The sequence below is a fragment of the Danio rerio genome, chromosome 12 (genome assembly GCF_052040795.2).
Source record: "Danio rerio strain M-AB ecotype USA chromosome 12, GRCz13ab, whole genome shotgun sequence".
NCBI classification, from domain to species: Eukaryota; Metazoa; Chordata; class Actinopteri; order Cypriniformes; family Danionidae; genus Danio; species Danio rerio.
Genome location: NC_141032.1, coordinates 42,434,818 through 42,457,500, shown reverse-complemented (window position 1 = coordinate 42,457,500; position 22,683 = coordinate 42,434,818). Strand labels below are relative to the sequence as shown.

Below are 22,683 nucleotides of genomic sequence, written 5' to 3'. Positions count from 1 at the left end.
AGCTGAACAGCACAGTAAAGTGGGAGGTTAAAAATAGAGTGGGATCTGCAGAATGATTAGCTCCGACAGCTCGTGTAGGAGTAGTTGAGCATTGTGACAGCCTGCAGGAGGAAAACTCTCACTTAAGTCTGCTTGTTTTGGTCTGAAACCCCCTTAACCTTTTTTTTAATGGACAGATCATGTGGCAGGTAACAGGGATCGTGTCCGATGCTGCAGGCTCTTCATGCACACAACACAGTCTGTGTCCTTGATAGAGGGAATCAACCCCAGTCAACAGACCTATTTCACCACTCTGCAGATCTGTTTCTGAACAGAATGCAGAAAACACTCATTTACTGCTGCTATTGAGAAAAAAAAACAACTAATAAATAAAAAAAAAATTGATATATATTGATGTACAAACAATGAACAATAAATTTACTACTTTATTTGTTCATGTAAGTTAACGTTAGTTAATTAGTTGGTTAACTCATGGTGCATTAACTAATGTTAACAAGCATGGACTTGAATGTTAATAATGCATTAGTAAATGTTCAATTATGATTAATATATATATATATATATATATATATATATATATATATATATATATATATATATATATATATATATATATATATATATATATATATATATATATATGTATAATGGCACAGTGGGTAGCACAATTGCCTCACAGCAAGAAGGTCACTTATTCGAGCCCAGCTGATCATTTGGCATTTCTGTGTGCATTTCTGTTTTTTTTCAGCCTGCGTTTTAAACGACAGCTGAACACATCATTACAGAACAGCTAAGTGACATTCTAAGTCTATCTCCCCCTTTTGTATTTTGTAGTGCTTTATTTATTCCATAGTAACCTGTAAATGTTCGCTCTGATTTGGCTTTTTTTGGGGTTAACTATTGTGATTTCCAAGTTGCATCAGAGAAATACTGGGAGATCGCTGAAGACTGATGGCATTTCATGTCGTTCAGCCTTATAATCTTAATGGGCACATAGTTTAACCATTTTTATGATTTAATATTAATATTATGGTTCTTCTGAGTGTGCCAGTTTAGGTTCAGTTCAACACAAAGCTAGCCGTACATGTTCGACCCAGACACAGACCAATCAGAGAGTACAAAATCATTTGTGTCTTTGTATAGTCTCGGTGTACACGTGCCGAGCTTGTACCCAATATGACGGTCTATACACTACACTATACTTTGTCCAAACAGCTTGAAAATGAGATTTTTCACCATAGGTGCCCTTTAAAATGTCAGCAAAATGACCTGTTTTGTCATTACTTTAGACATTACGTAAGAGAATCATTCAAATACTAGCTCTAAAGTGACGTGTGTGAAGTAGCAACGGTTTGTGTTGTTCTGATGTCAGCAGCAGATGTGTATAAATGGCAGAAGAGTGTAGTTACAGAAGGAATTTAGACTCTCCATGTTTGATTTACTTTTTTATATACACAATAATGTTGTCAAACTGTTGTATAATGGCAATATCACATTTGTAGCTGTGCGATATGGCTGTATATCGGCACTAGTGGGAAACTAATGCACTTGGCCTGTGGCCTCGATCCAACGCACGCCTCCCACAAGTGCCGATATACAGCCATATTGCACAGCTACTCATGTGATACTGCTCATAAATATAATATTATCATTGTTGTCATTTAATTATTTTATATTCATTTTATTTTTAAGAACCGTTAGAATTTGTCATGCTTGAAATGGGAACTGTTTTTGGTTTAAAGGAACCAGCTGTGGGTCTTTAGTGGAAATGTATTGCCTTCTGCTGGTGATGTGTTAAAATAACTAAATCCTAATAAAGAAACAGCTGAAAATAAACTACAGGAACAAATAGAAAGGCCAGTCAGTCAAAGCATAGTGCAAAACTAGCCCAATGGCACATTTCAAAAACAAGATTAACATATTTTACTGTCTGTACCAACTGACAATAACAAATTAAGAAAATCTTCAGATTGCATCACTTACATCACTGATGTTTTAGGACCTGACAAACTGATTTGTCAAAAGACAAAGACAATCTGATCCATAGAGCTTAAGTGTCTAATTATCTCTCTCTGTGCTCTTTAAATTCGGAAAGCATTAGTAGTAATCATAAAACAGACAGTTTCACAATCCAATTGACTGCTCTTCGCAAAAGTTGGATGAACTGGCATTACATTGATAGAATGCATAATGATGTAATGGTATTATTTAACCCCCTAGGGTGGCAAAGGCTGATACATGTTATAGAACAGTACTCCATAAAAGGAGCTTAAAACACTCATTTTTGATTGTATTGATAAGACAAACACAGATTTGAACACTGTAAAGGGTCTGTTCTAATTGTTACATAATCATAATCACAACAAAACAATGCATTTATAGTAAAATGAGTAAAACAAACAGAAAGTGCTTTGATTAAGTCTCGTGAAATAATGTGATGAACCAACGTGACCAAACAATCCTTAAATATTGTTATTATTATTTTCATATTCATCATATTATTCTAATATTGGTCATCATTTGACCCAATTCGATCTATAGCTTAATGCCTGAAGGTAAAATAGTTAAACTTGATCAGTTTATCCACTACAATTCAGTTTACCAGCTTGCTGCCATTCTCTTTTTTTGTGCAACACAGACATGTCATTAAAATATTAAAAGATGTATTTTAATTTCATGACACTTTAGCTATCACATTTAAACAAACAGTTAAAAACTAAAATAAACATTTTAAAGATGAAATTAAAATATGAAGAGTTCAGATGCAAAAGAAGCCAAAATGAGCTAATGACATTAAGTGAATGATTTAGGTGTAGTACATGTTCAACAAATAGATTTGCTTCAATTAGAAATAACAGTTTGTTGGCAAAAGCCGCTAAATGCCACCTGCCTTTGACAGCAAAAGCTGCTATATCCCGAGAACCAATCAGGAGGTAGGAGTCGAATGTTTTCAATGTAACGGTGCACTTATATGCAGGCTTTTATGAGGAGAGCATTTCAATCCACTTCCGATTTTGATTTTAAAAGAGATTAATGAGCTGGATGAGCCCGTCCGACTGTCAGTGAATGGCAAATGAAAATGTCCCTTACCTTAAAACTCTGTGCATTATAAGAAAACACACTGTGCATTCGGAAGTGTAGCATGCATTCATAAAGTTTATTTATTTATTTATTTATTATTGTATTTTTTTGCGCAGCGACACTACTTTGAATGAGTCTGATTTATTATACATTAAATGGCAACTGCGCTTCAAGAAAGACATAGTTAAGATGCTACTACTTTTTTTTCACGTGGACGCTATGAGGATAAACACAGGACCAAGACCTTGAGTATGGTGAGAATAAATGTATGACAGCTTCTAAAATGGTCTGAGAGGCATCCCCTTTTAGCCCAGTAGGTGTATGTTGTGTTTTATTTGCTAACTTGAGCTATTTTTAAAAATATAAATATAATGTTTAAAACTATACATTACTTCATAATACTTACAGTATATGTCTAATAAGCTCTTTATATTAATGGACTATGCTCAGATATTAATGTTTCATAATGTTTTACACTACATTATTTGAATCTAACATGCTTAGTTTACAATGTTTATATTGTTCTGCTTACATTAAATCTAAATCCCAAATATCAGAAATAACAACAGATAGTTAAGATTTAATTAATGTCAGTTTTAATGTTATTGATTAATGCACTTGACAGATTTCATTCATTCATTTTCTTTCTGCTTTTTCCCTGGCTTATCACAGCGGAGTGAACTGGCAATTACTTGACAGATTTATGTATTTTAGGTGGTTTGTGTAATGTGTTTTATGTTTGGTAAAATAATTTCTAATTGTGTCTTTGGTGATTTTTCAACTAATTACACTGTCTTGTCCCACAATGTGGATTTAGAAGGTTTTACATAAAAAAAAAAAAAAAAATTAAATAAAAAAAAAATTAAAACAGAAGTGGATTTAGCTAGTTTTGATGCATTGGAAAATCTACCTAAAACCAAAGAAAAGTGACATTTTTGAAAAAGATATATTTTATTTAGCAACTAAACCTTATCATTACATATAAAATTATTCTTCTAAACCTAATTATCGGAGCCTGAAAGAAAATTATCATTTACAAGAAAAGAGGTCTGATGTATTTAGTGGGTTTTGCATTTGAAATCTTCAAATATAACTTCATATATAAATACCAATACTGGCTCAGTGGTTAGCACTGTCACCTCACTGCAAGAAGGTCGCTGGTTTGAGTCTCGGCTGGGCAAGTTGACATTTCTGTGTGGAGTTTGCATGTTCTCCCTGTGTTGGTGTAGGTTTCCTCCAGGTACTTTGGTTTCCTCCATAGTCCAAAGACATGCGCTACTGGTGAATTGAATGAATTAAATTGGCCGTAGTGTATAAGTGCGTTTGTGAATGAGAGTGTATAAGTGTTTATCAGTACAATACACGGTACAATACAGCACATGAGTGTGAATAAATATTGATAACATGCTTACTTAAGATTACATTGTATTTTAAAAACATAAATATCCTTGTAGATCCTGACAGACCACCTTGGTTTTAGATAATAATATGGATATTTTACTATGCTGTTAAAATGTAACCATCGATTCAAGCTGGAGTCGCTAAAGCTCATCTCTCCCAATGGCAATGAAATACAAGCGGGTGATTTTATCATTTGGTCTATGTGGTGATCAAGGTTAAAGAGGTCATTATTTAATTAGCCATGAGCTTCAATTTCATTTCAGAAGTGTAATATATGTATAGCAGGAAGCAAGAGTAGACATAAAAAATGAATGTCATAGCAACTGTGTACTTTTATAAGCATGGCACACACATACAAAAAAGACTGGCATATGTGAATGGCCAGAGGCCTTGATTAGTGAGGTGCTATTTAAATGTTAAGTCCTTTTCATACCACCAGGTCTAATTGAAAAAGTTCACAATTATTAGCAAGGAACAATCTTGGTAGTCATGGAAGTTGTTGTTTGCTTTACTTGTAATGCAGGTGCACTTTGCTATTGCAAATTCTCAGCTCATGTGTGGCTGAATAATAGAAGTTTATTGATTTCACACATATAAAGGTTGCTTAGAAACTCACATCTGTAGAATGAAAAGTGATTACATGAATATGTATAAAAATGTTTATCAATGTTTTCTTTAAAGTCTTCTATCCACAGTTTTATCTTCTAAAACTCTTCTAGCCACAGTTCACACCAAATAGCAAAGTTTAAAAGGGTAGTCAAGAGTGTATTTTTAAGACTTGGTTGTGTTTATAAGATGCAAAGCAATTATGTTCTCATGCTTCATTTGTAAAAAAAAAAAAAAAAAAAAAATCACGTTACTTTTTCATATATCTTTAATAATAAACTACTACTCAGCTAACATGAAAATGACTGTCTTATTTTCCAATTCCTCCTAAAACCCACCCTCAAGAAGATCTAATTTGTCATTAAACATTATGTGATGTGATTCGCGGATCAGCTCCTCATCACCAGTAAAGCGTCATGCCTCTCCTAACATGCGCTGTGGCTCTGTTGTGTAAATACTGCCTGTCACTGTAACTGTTAGCCATATCAGTGTGAGCCTGAATCAGATAGAAAATGAAGAGGACAACGCTGAACCTCATGCCTGCTCTCTAAAATAAAATTGTCTTTCACATATATTCGGGTCATAAGCATATATAAGCATTCACATATATTTTGCCAGTTCGTTATTTGAGAAGTAGAACACAGGAAAATTGGCTGTATGGAGAGACATTGCAGCGCTGCTTAAAATTGTGGGTTTTATATCGGTTTGACTGATAAAAATGAATTTGTAGCTAGATTTTTAGTGGTGCAAACAGCATTTACTATTGTTTACATCTTTGTTTACGTCCCTGCTACAACATACCATTAAGGCTAGAAACAATGCATGCAATAGATCAATTTTAACATATAAAAAAACGTATAGGTTGTGGCTCACAATGCACAGCTTCTTATATTATGGTTGGAGCTGCTCCTTCTTTGAGGAGTTTTTAGCCGAATTCAGCACTAAACTGGGAGAAATTCTGGAAACTGTCCTTTGTCAAATGCCAGCTATAGATATATATATATTTTTATAATTCTCTGGAACATAAATAAAATTAAATTGTAAGCCCTTCTCTCTTTGTGTTGTGTCCTTCGGAAGCCCAAATACACAAACAGAAGAAGCTCTTTGAAAAAAAAGCAGCATTACAGTACCTTCGGCCACACCCATTTGCTGCACAAGGTGAATGTGTGCATAACTGCGCAACCTGAAGGGTTAATGATCTCACTTCCCCGAATGTATTTTTTGTAGTCCCCAAACATGTTCGCTGTCGCTAAGCTAACTTAGTCGCTAAGCTAACACTGTAAAACCCGATGCCCCCCTTTGCATTGAACTTTGAGCGTCTTACATTCAGAGATGTTGTTTAAGTTTACACAGCTGCATTAAACATCAACTAAAGTTAAAAAAATGGTTTTATAGTTGACTACCCCTTTAACTTATTTACTCAAAGTAATTTTACCCTAAATCTGTATTGCACATTTTGTTAAGAACAAGATAACAAAACAGCCAGTCCGTATTGCACAACTGACTTGATAAAACAGCTAATACCATTCAACATAATTAAATCAATCATGTTAACTGAGTGACAAAATATACACAGTGTAGCAATTATGCTAGCACAAAGCTACAGTAAATCATCCTAGGATAATACTATTACTAATACTAATACTATAGTATAATACTACTTTACTATATAACAATAAACTATATAACAAAGTATTGAAGCAAGTTATCAGTGTCCTAAAATTGTAACTGTGTTAAACATACAAGAAACATTAAATAACAGTGTGGTTAGATGTGTTAGCAGTGTGTTAAAAATGCTGAAACATGTTAGCAGAGTGGTGAAATATGTTAGAAATGTGGTAATTATGATAACACTATGCTAAATCATGAGAAAAGAGTGTGAAAACAAGTTAGTCACAACAAGCGTGTTATGACAATTTAACAGTGTTGTTAGCATGTTAGTATGTGGTAACATAATGCACAATATGCATGTGGTAAACATTTTAGAACAACTAAAGCAACAGTGTGTTAAGCATGCAAGAAACATTTGATAACAGTGTGGCCAATCATGTTAGACATGTTAAAACATGTTAGCAGAGTGGTGAAACATGTGAGCAGTGTGGTAATTATGTTAAATCATTAGAAAGTGATGCTAACAAAATGCTAAAACAAGTTAGTTATGACAAGTTAGTTACAACAAGTGTGTTATGACATTTTAAGAGTGTGGTAAATCATGTTAGCAGCATGGTAAGCATACTATTACTAGGGTAGCATATAGTAACCGGTAAGCATTTTAGACTAACTAAAGCATCAGCGTGTCAAACAGACAAGAAACATTTGATAGCAGTGTGGCCAAACGGGATATCAGAAAATGATGCTAACAAAGTGCTAAAACAAGTTAGTTACCACAAATTAGTTACAACAAGTGTGTTATGACATTTTAAGAGTGTGGTAAATCATGTTAGCAGCATGGTAAGCATACTAGTAACTTGGTAGCATATAGCACCTGGTAAGCATTTCAGAAGACTAAAGCAACATATTGTAGGAGAGTGTGTGGACTGATAGTGATCTGTCTAGTTAGATTAATCGAAGCCTATTGAATGGAAGCCTGAAACATAAAGCCATTTTCATTAAAAAAAAACATTTTATGAAGTCATAAAGACATAATTCTAATGCTAATGCTACTTCTATGGAAGCACACAGGAAATGAGACTAAGCTGCTTTGTAATTAGCTAAAAAGTGTCAGACATTTTCTTACTGTGGGATATATGCTTGTAATACTATGCCTGTATTACTTACTGTTCGAAAACCCATAATGCTAACTTGGTGAAGCATGTCCTAGCTAATCAAATGGCTGCTTTTTGTCTCCTTCCCTGCACACTGACATAGAGACATTGTTAGCATTAGCCATTATGCCTTCTATGGCTAAATGTTTCAGGATTAGATTCAATAACCTTTGACTGATCTGACTAGATGATCTCAAGGCTTGCCTTCAACTGACTTTGGACGTGCTTCACGTAACCAATTTAGCATTATGGGTTTCCAATAGTAAGTGATACAAACCTTTTAATCTCCTCTATAAGAAAATCATTGGACCAGCACATTCATCCAGTCACATGATCTTTTATGGCAAAGTCACATGAGGGTTTTGGTTGTGCATCAAGGACATTATTTGATTAATGTTATGCACGTCTTGGGGCTTCAGTCCAATGTGTTTTCATGTGATTATCCAAAATGTGCATGAATTATAAATGAATGTTTATATCTTGTATTAACATCTGCCTCAGGTGGTCTGGTCAAGTTGGCAGCCACACTGATTTCTGTTTACACCTGCTATTTATTCACACGCTCCTCAGATGCGTCTCCTGTGGCCAATCAGATATAATCAAGGGAGGGGCTTTGATTTCTCACTGTATCTGTGTGGCATGTAGATAAAATGAGATGGCACACTTGAAAGTCAGCACACTGTTTATGTTTTTTTTTTTTTATCTTAGCAGAATAATGATTCTCATTGTTATTTTAGTGGACAAGCTGTTTTAAATGAATTTTTCATGTGCAATCTTCAGTTGATCTACATTTATTCATTTAGCAGATGCTTTTGCATTCAAAGCCTGCTGCAAAAACTCTTCAAACAGAAGGTTTTTCTTGTCTCCGCTGGTTTAAATTGGTCTTTTTTTGTATTTAAATGTTTTATAGCCATCTGAGCTTGCATTTAGTTGGTTTAGAAGTGTGGTCAAATGCAAAGAATTTCAATTTCTCAAGGATTATTTGTAGTACAGTTAAACAGTATTAGTGTGATTTCATTATAATTTAAATAGCTGTTTTATATGTTAGCATAATTTAGACTGTAATTTATTCCTGCTATTGCAAATCTGAGATTTCAGAACCATCACTTTCCTTCAGTGTCACATGATCCTTTCAGAAATAATTCCATTATGTAAATGTGTTGCTCAAAAATGCTTAATATTTGTGTGGGATAGATATTATATTCCAGTATTGTTTAATGAATGTAAAAAGTTATGCTATAAACAAGCTAATAGTTTTGTGAAACGTGTGGTTAAGCATGCTAAAAACATAGTAAAAGTGTGCTAAAAATAGCAGTGTGGTAGTTCATGCTTCAGTTTGGTTATCATACTAGCAGTGTGGAAATCACTTTAGCATTATGGTAACTATGTTAGCAGTTTGATAAGTCATGTTAGCAGTATTCTATCTATGCTAGAAACATCCTAACAGTGTGCAAAAACATGCTTACCCTGCTGAAAAAAAAAAACAGTCTAAACCAGCCTTGTCTGAAATGACCAGCTAAAAACAGCTAGACCAGCCTTGTTTAAGCTGAATATAGATGGTTTTGGCTAGGCTGGTCAAGCTGGTTTTAGCTGGTCATCTCTCATCCTGACCAACTTTGACCACGCTGGAAATGGCCAAAAGCCCTCCAAAACCAGCCTGGATAACCAGCTTTTTTTTTTTTTTTTTTTTTCCCCAGCAGGAAGCAGTGTGGTAAATCTTGTTATTAGTTTGATAATTATGTTAGCATTGTTGTGAATCATGCTAGAATCATGGTAATAATGTGCTGAATAGTTAGAAGTGTGATAATGCTAACATGTGGTAATTATGTTAGCCATTTGGTAAATCATGTTAGCAGTTTGGTAATCATGTTAGCAGTGTGACAAGTTATGTTAGCAGTGTGGTAAGCCTGCTAGATACATGCTAACAGTGTACAGAAACATGTTAGCAGTGTGGTATATCATGTTAGCAGTATGATAAATCATGTTAGCAGTTTGGTAATCATGTTAACTATCAAGCCAGAAACATGCTAACAGTGTGTTCAGAAATATTTACAGTGTGTTCCGAAATGTTTATAGTGTGTTCAGAAATGTTTGCAGTGTGTTCAGAAACATGTTAACAATGTGTTCAGAAAACATGTCAGCAGTGTGTTCAGAAACATGTTAACAGTGTGGTAAATAATGTTAGTAGTTATGTCAACATTGTGGTGAATCATATTAAAATATGGTAAATCATGTTTGTAGTGTGGTGAACCTTATTTGCATTGTGGTAAATAAGGTCAGCTGTTTGGAAATCATGCTACCAGTGTAATTAATCATGTTAGCAGCTTGGTGAAAAAAAAAAAAAAAAAAAAACGCGGTGTGGCAAATCATGTCAGCATTGTGGCAATCATGCTAGAAATATGCTAACAGTGTAGTATATAATGTTAGTAGTTTAGTAATTTATGTTAACAATGTGGCGAATCATGCTGGAAACGTGGTAATAGTGTGTTAAAAAACACTTTAACAGTCTGGTAAATCATGTTAACGGAGTGGTAAATAATGTTAGCTGTTTAAAATAAGGTAATTTCCAATTCAGTTTCTAATTACACTATCACGTCTTTTTTTTAAGAAAACAGCTGCTTTAGAACTTCAAATGTTCAACAACCTTACAGTTTTATTCGTCGGTAACACTTTACAATAAGGTTCATTAGTTAATGCATTTACTAACATGAAGTAATCATGAACAACACTTGTACAGCATTTATTAATCATAATTGAACATTTACTAATGCATTATTAACATCCAAGTCCATGCTTGTTAACATTAGCTAATGCACCATGAGTTAACATGAACTCACAATGAACAGCTGTATTTTCATTAACTAACGTTAACTAGCATGAACAAATACAGTAGTAAATGTGTTGTTCATTGTTTGTTCATGTTAGAAAATGCATTAATTAACATTAACTAATGAACCTTATTGTAAAGTGTGACCTATTCGTCTCAACAATAAAAATGAAGAAAAAAAAAAAAAAAGAATCACTCGGGTGAGCAAACACACAGATTGACGGCATCATAGTGCAACGTGCTGCAACCACAATGCTGCTGTAAATGCAAGTGGCCGGAATGATAGTTATATCATCATTACCCTGCAGGCTACATTTTGCTCATAGGGCTGTGAGACGATAAATAAGAAGAGCGGAGCTGCGGCAAAATAATAAATAAAAAGAGTGAGGCTATGGTCAAACAAATAAATAAATGAAAAAAAGTGCGACTGCGACTGCTGCTTTCTCCGTTCGCCATGCTGGAGAAGAACAGTCTGCGCAAATGAAGCGCAGAGTTGGTGTCATCGACTACAGCTCTCATCTGATTGGCTAAAAGGTACGAGTTGCCCGCCTCTGGCAGGACAGTCCCAAAAATACACACACACGTATCCAGGGGGAGTCGTACGTGAAAGAGGATTTGCACATTCTTATTCAGGGTAAACTCGCAAGTTTTAGACGTTCAAAACTTTTTGTACACTCTTATACATTTGCAAATGGTGTTTTGCATTTGTGAAATGTATTTTATGAAAATGTATTTATATTTTGTGCACGTGAATTTTTTTGTGAATATAAAATAAATATTTTACGCTTGTGAATTTGATTTTATGCACGTGAATTTGGCTACGCATGTGTACATCGTGCCTTTTGCGCGAATTTCTTTTGAGTCTTTTTTGACTCCATAGTGTGGTGAATCATGCTAGATACATGCTAACAGTTTGCAAAACAAACAGTGTGATCAATCTTGTTAGCAATGTGGAAAATATTGTTAGAAATGAAACGTTAGCAGTGTGCATAAATCACACAAACCTCTCTGCTCAATTTGTGATTGGCGGTCTGTCAATTTACTTTCAACGTACAGCTCTTTACCCCAGGGTTAAAAATGCGGTGCTTGAAACAATGATAAACTGGTTTTAAGTGCAGTTAGAAAAGCCCTCAGGACTCTTAGAAAAGCTGCACACTGCAGTTTGTATTAATCAAGTGGCCTTCGTCTAATAAATGCACATGCATTTATTGCATTAATAACTCTGAAATGTGTCACAGCAGTATAATATGTGAAGAGCTGTTTGTTACTGATATGATGAGTTTTCCTAAAGCGTGTCAAATTGCTTCATTATATTGTAGGAATTCCCCTCTATAGTTTCAGCGTAGCTCAAAAATGCTTACGGTTTCTTTTGTGAAGGTCTGAGAACTTTGAGTGGTGGTATTTTCTTGAAGTGACGTGAGACGTCTGTTTCTTTATCACACAGTGTTCTTACCAACAGTGAGTCTGGCAGAAATGCCACCAGAGCACCTCGCGCACAGCTCTCTTTGGCATTTACAGTCTTTTTCTTGGCAGGCGACTGTGAAAACCAGTTAATTGCTTGCAGTGGTAAATTCTTTACATTTATGCTGTTGGGGATTTTTGGAAAAGCACTCTTAATAGCGTGCATATAGTGTCCCCGTACCTGACAGGTGTCATTGAAATAGTCCTGAAAATTCGCCCGTCTTGGTGACAGCTCTAGGCTCTGGGAATGGCAGAAAAGAGCTGCTTTTTCCGAGCTAAAACTCTGCTGGCCTGCAGATAATTTCACACATGCTGATCACTACAGTCCAGGGGTTTTTAGACTGAGGTCCAAAGGAGTGCTAGGAGGTCAGTTGATATGTTTGAAGAATAATATATATATATTTAAAAAAAAGAGTAAAATACATAATCAAACATAACATATTAGACATTGTTTTAGCCGTATTTAATCTGCATTCATATTTTTTAGTTTGTTTGTGTAGTGCAGTACAAATATTAAGTGTATGGCACACTTATTTATTTTATTTTTAATCATCGATTCATTCATTCATTTTCCTTTTGGCTTAGTCTCTTTATTAATCTGTGGTCATCACAGCGGCATGAACTGCCAAATTATCCAGCATATGTTTTACGCAGCGGATGCTCTTGCAGCTGCAACCCATCACTGGAAAACACCCATACACTCTTACATTCACACACATACACTACAGACAATTTAGCTTACCCATTTCACCTGTACCGCATGTCTTTTGACTGTTGGGGAAACACAGGGAGAACATGCAAACTCCACAAAGAAATGCTAACTGACCCAGCCAAGGCTCAAACCTGCAACCTCCTTGCTGTGAGGTGATCCTGCTACCCACTGTGCCACCGTGATGGCCAATTTATTATTTTTTTTATTTATTCATTTTTGTTATTTGTTTTTAAAGCAGGTTTTATTTAAATCTTTGTCTTTATTTTTTCAGTTTTTTTAAGTCAAGGAATAATAAACTTAATGTAATGTGACAAAATGGACTAACTACCTGACTAACTAACAAGCTAGTTATCAAACTAATGAACTAATGAACGAGTGAATGAATGAATTAATGAACAACCAAGCAAAGGAACGAGCAAACAGTGAACAAATGAACAAACACTTGAAATATCTAACGCACTAATGAACTAACCAATTACCTAACCAATTTGCTAACAAACTAGCTAATGAACAAACTAGCTCACGAACTAACAAATGAAATAATGAACAAGCTAATGAACTAATGAACGAATAAATAAAAAAAAATGAATGAACAAACAAAGGAATGAGCAAACGAATGAGCAAATGAACGAGCAAGCAAATGAATGAATGAACGAACAAATTAAATATCTAACGCACTAATGAACTAACGAGCTAGCTAATGAATTTGCTAATGAACTAGCTAATAAACAATCTAGCTAACAAACTAACAAATTAAAAAACAAACAAGCTAACGAACTAATTAATGAAGAAATAAATTACAAAAAAACTAACTAACAAACAAACAAAGGAATGAGCAAACAAATGAGCGAATGAATGAGCAAACAAACGAATGAATGAACGAACAAATTAAATATTTATTGAACTAATAAACTAGCTAACAAATTAGCTAATGAACTAGCTAATGCACAATCTGGCTAACGAATTAACAAACGAATGAGCTAACGAACTAACAAACAAATAAAAAAATAATAAACAGACAAAAGCCAGAAAAATAAATAAATAAATAAATAAATATTTTTATTAATAAAATGTAGCTAATCTAAAATTAATTAGAATTTTTTTTCCCTTTTTAGCAGATGGTTTGTGTATCTTTTGTTTAAATTGTCTGCAATACTGTATGTTCTATTCTGCCTTCATATAATGGAGAGATGGGTTTTAAGAGGCGAAGCATGAGGATAAACGATGTCTTACAAAACCTTAAACATCCTTTCGGATATAGTGACTCTTCTCCATGCTAACGCTGTGGCAATATGAGGAAAGAGACAGAAAGTGAAGGCGATGCTGCTTTTTTTAATGAAGGCTTGTATGAGAGCCAGATTCCAGCCCCAAATCCATCAGCAGTAGCATTCTGCCGTCACACAGGGAGCATTTACACATCTCTGTGTGTCTAATTACAGCCGCTCTTGATTCTGAGCGGAGATAAACAGGAGAAATACAAACCACACACATTTTAACAATTCCTCAAGCTGATGCATCATACAAGAGCAAAATATGATTAATATTTTACCATTCAGCAGCTGAAAGCTTTCTGCTTATTTATAAACTGATCATTATTTTCATTTTTTTTCTTCACCAATTGGAAGCTCTTTAACCTTTAGAGAATTTTCTCATGTAATACTAATTTTACCTTGTTTTTAGTTGACAAATTTTTGGTTACTTTGATATGAAGCATGTACCCACTACATTTCCTGTTTCAAATTCACCAAACTGACACTTACGTTCACACATTTGGCAGAAGCTTTGGAACACTATTTAGTTTTACATATTTTTTCATAACAGTGTGAAAGTCACCATTAATATTGTCAAAATTAAGTACTTAGCAGTGCACATTACTTACCTAAAATTGACTTTTTATGCATAGTACGAAATGTACAAAACATCTAACTGGAACACGATTATTGTTTAATATTTTAATTATCACATGGCAGCAGCACAATGCATTTAGGCATGTGGACATGGTCAAGACTATCTGCTGAAGGTCAAACCGTGCATCAGAATAGGAAAGAAAGGGGATTTTAGTGACTATGAGCGTGGCATAGTTGTTGGTGCCAGATGGGCTGGTCTGAGTATTTCAGAAACTGCTGATCTACTGGGATTTTCATGCACAATTTCATCTCTAGACTTTACAGAGAATGGTCTGAAAAAGAGAAAATATCTATTGAGTGGCAGTTCTGTGGGCGCAAATGCCTTGTTGTTGCTAGAGGTCAGAGGAGAATGACCAGACTGGCTCGAGCTAGTAGAAATGCAACAGTAACTCAAATTCTTGTTGCAACTGAAGTATGCAGAAGAAGAAGCATGCATTCATCCTGCCTTATATCAGCGGTTCAGGCTTGTGGCCGTGGTGTAATGGTGTGGGAGATATTTTCTTGGCACACTTTGGGTCCATTAGTACCGATTGATCATTGTTTCAACACCAAAGCCTATCTAAGTATTGTTGCTGACCATCTCCATATATTTATGACCACAGTGTAGACATCTTCTGATGGCTACTTCCAGCAGGATAACATGCCATCTTAATCTGCAATCATCTCAGACTGGTTTCTTGAACATGACAATGAGTTCACTGTACTCAAATGGCCTCCACAGTCATCAGATCTCAATCCAATAGAGCACCTTTTGGATGTAGAACCAAAAGTAGAACAGGAGATGCACATCATGGATGTGCAGCAGACAAATCTGCAGCAACTGCATGATGCTATCATGTTGATATGGGAATATGGGAGAGGGGTCTGGATGCAGACCTGGTGCAGTGCAATCTGAGCTGCATCCAATGCTTTTTAATGGGCTCACCTAACCCCACCCCTAACCCTACCCCTTACAGTGACGTCACTCTCTCTATTTAAGTGCATTGTGTCTGACATTGCATCACTGAGAGATGCAATCTCAGCTTCCATCATAAAGGCTGCATCCAGATACTATTGGGATATGGACCGAAACCTATGAGGAATATTCGCAGTACCTTGTTAAATCTTTGCTATGAGGGATTAAGGAAGTTCTGAAGGCAAAAGGGGGTCTAAAGCAGGTCGCACACCAGAAGCGCCGCTCGGCGGTGCGCCGCACAGCGCCACGTAGTGCCATGTATTTTAGAATTCTAAACATAGGTTTCTATCAGGATACACACACCGGTGCCGCAAGTCGGCGGCTGTCGGCGGCGGCTCAGGATGCAGTTCATTTTTCAGCCGTGCCACAGAGCGCCATCTGATTAGTTTCATGTTAAATATCATTCGAATGTGCGCTTCTGGTGTGTGATACTTTAAACTGTCATGTATGCGCCGTGTCGCGGCGCCGAGCGGCGCTTCTGGTGTGCGACCTGCTTAACCCGGTACTAGTAAGGTGTACCTAATAAAGTGGCGGGTCGGTATATATATATATATATATATATATATATATATATATATATATATATATATATATATATATATATATATTTTTTTTTTTTTTTATTGTTTTTTGTGACTTTGTGACTTTGACTATAGCACTGAATGTTTGTGTTTACATACATACAAACTTTAGATATTTTAAACTAGCTATCTTTTATTCCGGGTGGGCTGTATGTAATGTGTGTTTATTTATGGAGAGTGTCATGCATATTGTATTGCTTCACTGCAGTCGCAGATGGCTGTTTACATTTGTTTGCTTTCTGCTGCTTTCCTTTTATATCTTTGAATCCTGAAATCTTGCGAATGTGTCTGTGGGGAATTACGCCGCCTCTCTCCGTCTCCCCCTCTGGAGGCTTCCTGCTAAACGGGTAAACTTCAGTCTCTTAACAAGCAAGACGACCAAGCACAACAGCATAAGGTCGGCAGATTCACAGTCGTGCCGTATTGCCGTCACCCTGGCACCGATGCCAAGCCTAATAGTGTGATTTTGGGCAGAAGCGTGCCGTGATGTGTTTTCGATAATGAGAAGCTTTGCTTTCTGTGAGCTGATGCCATTCACCACAGGGCTTCCATCACAGTGACACCGAAACCCTCTGCCAGTCACCGTCCTGGAGAGGAATGGGTACTGAAACCTGCTATTAAACTGGCCCTGGCCTTGCTATATATGGTGCTGCATGGCTCTGATGCTTTCAGTTCAGCTTTTGGATCTGGAGAAATTAATAATAATAATAATAATAATATAAAAATAATAATAATAATATAAAAAATAATGGCAATAAATCCTGTATATTATTGCCAAATAAACATTATCATTAACATGACACGATAGCTCAGTGGTTAGCACTGTTGCCTCACAGCAAGAAGGTCGCTTGGTTGAGTCCTGGCTGGGTCAGTTGGCATTTCTGTGTGGAGCTTGCATGTTCTGTTTTGTCTTGGGTTTACTCTGGGTGCTTTGGTTTCGACCACAGTCTCCCAATACATATAGTGTATGTGTGTGAATGAATGTGTATGGATGTTTCTCAGTACTGGTTTGCAGCTGCATGGCATCCATTGTGTAAAACATATGCTGGATAAGTTGGCCGTTCATTCCGCTGTGGTGACCCCTAATGAATAAAAGGACTAAGCTGAAGGAAAATGAATAAAGGAATGAATGAACATTATCATTATACATTACAAATAAACATTTGATCTTACCCACCATTTCCTATTTATTTATTCATTTATTCATTCATTCATTCATTTCTTTTCGGCTTAGTCCCTTTATTAAACAGGGGTCACAACAGCGGAATGAACCACCAACTTATCCAGCACATGTCTTATGCGGCAGGTGCCCTTCCAGCTGCAACCAATCACTGGGAAATACTCACTCCGTCTCATTCAGAATAGTTTTCATTTCACCTTTGTTAAACAACAATACACACTCAACATGTTTTCTGTTTCTTTTGAAAATGACAAATACTTTAAAAATAGTAATAATTTAATAAATAAATAAAAAAAAACACGTCACATTTGGTTACTTTTCAAACAACCAATAAAATATTCAGTATATAATATCTTTAACGTTGTTTTTTTATCTTAAATATAAAAAATCTGCCATCTGCATTGACAAATAAATCAAATAATAAACTATGCTAATAAATAAATAATAATGCACAGCTTACTTAAATAATGATTTGTTGTGATTAAATACATACGTGTTTTTTTTTTTTTTTTTTTTTTAAGTTTACTTTGCAATGGGTTCCAAAACCTGCTAGCTATTAGTTACTTTTAATAAAATAAATAAATAAATAAATAAAGGTGCAGGTGATTGTCTACAGAAACATTTTTGTTGTGCTGGATGAAAGTATCTTCACATTTCAATAGTAATAATTAAAGTAAATGATCTAAATTTATTTATATGTATTTTCAAATTCTGGGTAAGGCATATAACTGAAAAAATGTTTGTCCTGTTAAAATTTATCGGGCCGACAATTCTTATAATTCTAAAAAGTAGCCCAAACTCTGGCAACATATGTAGATTTGTATATTTGCTCAACCCTGTTTACACAAATCCACCATTTGGAGGTTCACTTGGACACGAGAGAGCGAGAGAGACAGCAGTAAAAACAAATGCTGAATAGAAGCTTTTAAAAATGCTGAATCAATAATATCTGAGTTACTTTTGCACGCTGGAGGAAGGATGACACCATGGCTGAAGTATTTCTTTCAGACAGGTAATGTTCTGTTTTAAAACTCTTTTAGTCATGCAAAGCTGATGTAGAGTGTGATGTTTTATGAATGGGTTATTTGCACAGAAGTGTTGTTCAGCCACTGAAATCGTCCAGCAAAAGCTGTGACTAATTTTAGTTTTATAAGGTAATTTTACAGCATCGATAATGTAGATTTTATTTAGTCAAACAGACAAACAAAAAAAAAACATCAGTAAATAGCGCTATTTCACCTAGACTGCTTTACTGGGGTGAGGTTGGTTTTATATTCACAATGGTTCATTTTTGAGCAATAACATTCTGTGATGCGCTGCATGTATTGTTTACGATGCTACTCGGAAAATTCGGTCTGAGTAAGTATGGCTTAGTAATAAGAGTAATTCCTGCATGCCGCTGGTCAAACACTAACCATACAGTAGTCGCTTTAGGACAAAGCGCATGAGCGATCTTTGCATGCATTAAATATTGCACATTACGGCAAGTTTTGCTTGCTACAGAACTGAAAATGTGCTAGATTTAATACAGTTTTTCATTCGGAATTGTATTATAAAGTACCCTATAAAGTTTTACTTAATCTTCTGTCATCTTTAACGCTTCCCATTCACTTTGAAAGGGTGACGTCAGGCATTGCCGAACTGCATTGTGGATCCGTCGGCGCCGATTCAGAGGCATTGCTCACTGCAGAAGTTGCCAGCTCAGACAGTGACCTATTGCTGACTAATTTCATTGGCTGACGCTGCTATGACGATCGCGTCAGCCCCAACTTTAGACACGCCCTCTGTCAAGTGTTGATGCCGAAGCTCCGTGCGCATGAGGCCTAAGGGTGCACCACATGATTTCAGGAAGAACTGTATTTTTGAAGCTATTATGCTAACGGTTAGCATTTTGTTAGATCATCTACTGCACCTTTAAAAATACATGTTGACTACTTTAAAAATGATTAAACTCATTGTAACTTGGAACTATATGGACAGTTCATTTACTTCATAATCTTAGGGCAACAGGTTTACACACTTTTTAAAGTGAACTCAACAAATTGTTTTCAAAAGCAAAGGGTTACAACAGTGTTTATTTTGTTACTATAATAGAAAATAAACTATTGCAGTTTGTTGAGATGCCATGTTTAGTTTGTGTTTTAAAAAAATAGCGATGATTATTTTGTTTGTTTTTCTATCTTTCATAAAAGCACAGCAAAAGGGACTGAAAAGAATACACTTAAAGTACTGGATTAATAAGAGATATCATTAAAAGTAATTTTAAAACCTTAATGCTACTCAACCGTAGTCCTCGAGCAGCAGACAGATTTTTAGTCCTGCTGCTCTCTCGCTTCTCCTGGGAATCATAGAGGCCTGTGTTTGTGTCGTCCTTAAGTGTGTCATCTTCCATGTCTAGTGTTTGGAGATCAGTCCGGGTTTTTCTTCTGTTGGTTTGGGAGAAGGCGGTTGGGGGTAGACTTTGATTCATGTGTGTGTGTGTGTGGGAGGGCTTGTGTGTATTCTCTAGTTTCCATTGTGGGTCTTGTAGTCTGAAACATGATGCAACGGCTAAATATAGGTCCTTACGGAACCATAATGCTTGCAAAATCAACATATTCACCGACATACTCACGCTTCCCGCTTCAAGCTCAGGGTGTTTGCAGGGTCTTAAAAAGTATTAAAAGTTGATAAATCAATTATGAGAAAATTAAGACATGTAAAAGGTATTCAAAAGTCTTAACCACGTTTTTACAAGGCCTTCATTTTTACATGCTTACCTGCTTACATCTTTCATATCTGATTGTCTGTATTTACACAGCAAATGGCAAAGGCGCAATGACTAGGAAAAAAGGGCGGGCACTGACTGACACCTGATAATAAAAGAGTCCTCTTTCCTCCATACCTGTTTGTTCAAAAGTTGTTTTACTATAGTTTTCTTCTTCTTTTTTTTTTTTTTTTTTTTTTTTAACTTTTAAACAAGTAGGCATCTTAATGTAATGTCAATGGCATGATTTATGCACTTGACGTTTGCCACAGTTTTATAATAGTTTGAATTGGTTACGTGGCGGATGTTGTAATCTCACTCTTTCCTTAACATGCTTAAATGCTTGCGCGTTATGACAATAAAAAAGCTTTTTTAGTCCTTGTGTATGAGATGTAAGGTTTGGGAGTCAGCTGAAGTCTGTTCCAAAATGAAAGCGTCAGAGTTGGTCATTCGCTATGGTTTTTAATGATGCACGACTCGCATTGACAGGTGAAAATCCGATCTACCTGCTTACACTGTCAAGGACACAAATATAATTCATGCAAATAAATTCCCACAGAATCCATGTGATTTTTTTCCCCAGCTTTTACCTACATGGACAATATCCGATCTGTGCCACATAGGAGAAAAATATCGGAGTTGAGTCACTTGAACCATGCAGTGTTAACGCGGCCTATAAGTCAGTCAAATAATTCAGTTAATGGAGCTTCTAAGTTGTGGTTCGACTAGCGGGATGGCTGTTTTATATGTTGTAATAGCAAAAAACCTAGATTAATGCAGCTAAAAAACTTTTTCTATCTGTCCTTTGCTTATTTTCTCTCCAGAGTCTCCAGAGAGGAACCTCAATAAAGAAGCGGCCAGAGTAAATAATGACTGCTCCGCATGGTGTTCCTGTCATCGGCGGCCCATCGCTGAGATGAGCGAGGCTTTAAGCAGTAGGAGATTTTAGCAGGTTTGTCCCACTGTGTTCTGATTGCTAATACACAGCAGTGTTGTTCCAATTACCAACCCTCTAAAGCCACCAGACCTGACTAAAACCCATCGGAAGCGTCCGTGTTTATCAGGGCCCGAGCTGTCAGAATCATAATTACAGAGACTTCAGTCGTTCGGTTTAAATCACACTTTGTATCAGTCAAGCCGGAGTGAATCTGTCAGCCCTAGGCCTGAATAATTCAATTAATGGGGCTTCTAAGAGGTGGCTTGACTCAGCAGGACGGCTGTTTGTTTGGCTTTTGCTGTTTATATGTAATCCAGTGTTATAACCAGTTGTTCATCATGACTGCGGTCAATATCTTGTGCATAGACTGCCATCTCTAATAAGACCACATGGGTGTAAAACGCTTGGCTTGAGAGGATAATGTGGATATTGAATGTAGATTCTAAAGATTATTTTAGTATTTATATTTTTGGTAAAAAATGAAGAGAAACATTGTGTCTGTGCAAGAAACCAAACACTATTTACAACATAATTACAGTACCTTTTAACTGTTAGCCTTAGCAAATTCCTATGGCTGGATTCCTGTGTCATGTGCTGCAAATTTAAGAGTCGTTTTGGCAAGAATGTAGTTGTTTAGACATTAAAACATGGCTATATTTATGAATAAATATATAAATTATTTGTTTAAAGTTTTAGAAATGTGAACTTCAAAATGAAAGCTGCAATTCATCGCTTGTGAATCTGGATAAGAGCTCCCTATCTCTGCCACTTTTTCTGGAATCTACCGCTGACTTACATGAACATCTCTATATGTCAATTAATGGAGCTTTTAAGTTGTGAATTGACTCAGCAGAATGGCTGTTTGTTTGGCTTTTGCTGTTTTATATGTAATCCAGTGTTATAGTCAGTTGTTCCTCATGACTGTAGTGGATATTGCATAAACCAGCATCTCTAATAAGACGACATGGGTGTTAAATGCTTGGCTTGAGTTCATATGAGGAAAGCATTGTGGATGCTGTGTGTAGATTCTCAAGTTATTTTAATATTGTTTATATTGGAAATAATCACATTGAGTGAAGAGAAACAATCTTTCTGTGCAAGAAAAAAAAAGAACTGTAAACAGTCCATGGTTTGTTTCCTGTGTCATGCACTACAGTTTTAAGAGTATTTTAGGCAATGGTAGTTTGTTTAGACTTTAAATATTTAAATACTTATTTATAAATATGTAAATGATTCCAACATTTGTTTAAAATGTAAAAAATGTGAACTTCAGTGGTGCAGTAGGTAGTGCTGTCGCCTCACAGCAAGAAGGTCGCTGGTTCGAACCTCGGCTCAGTTTGCATGTTCTCCCTGCATTCGCGTGGGTTTCCTCCGGGTGCTCCGGTTTCCCCCACAGTCCAAAGACATACGGTACAGGTGAATTGGTTAGGCTAAATTGACTGTAGTGTATGAGTGTGTGTGTGGATGTTTCCCAGAGATGGGTTGCGGCTGGACGGGCATCCGCTGCGTAAAAACTAGCTGAAT

At 35.9% G+C, this 22,683-nt stretch overlaps 1 long non-coding RNA gene across 1 annotated transcript in view; it reads left to right on the top strand.

The window, feature by feature from the left end:
- Positions 1-22,297, top strand: part of LOC147841471 (uncharacterized) — a 51,719-nt gene extending 29,422 nt beyond the window's left edge. The window contains exon 2 of the long non-coding RNA XR_015504557.1: positions 21,047-22,297. This is a non-coding gene — a long non-coding RNA (uncharacterized LOC147841471). The remainder of the gene's footprint in view (positions 1-21,046) is intronic.
- Positions 22,298-22,683: the final 386 nt, after the last annotated feature.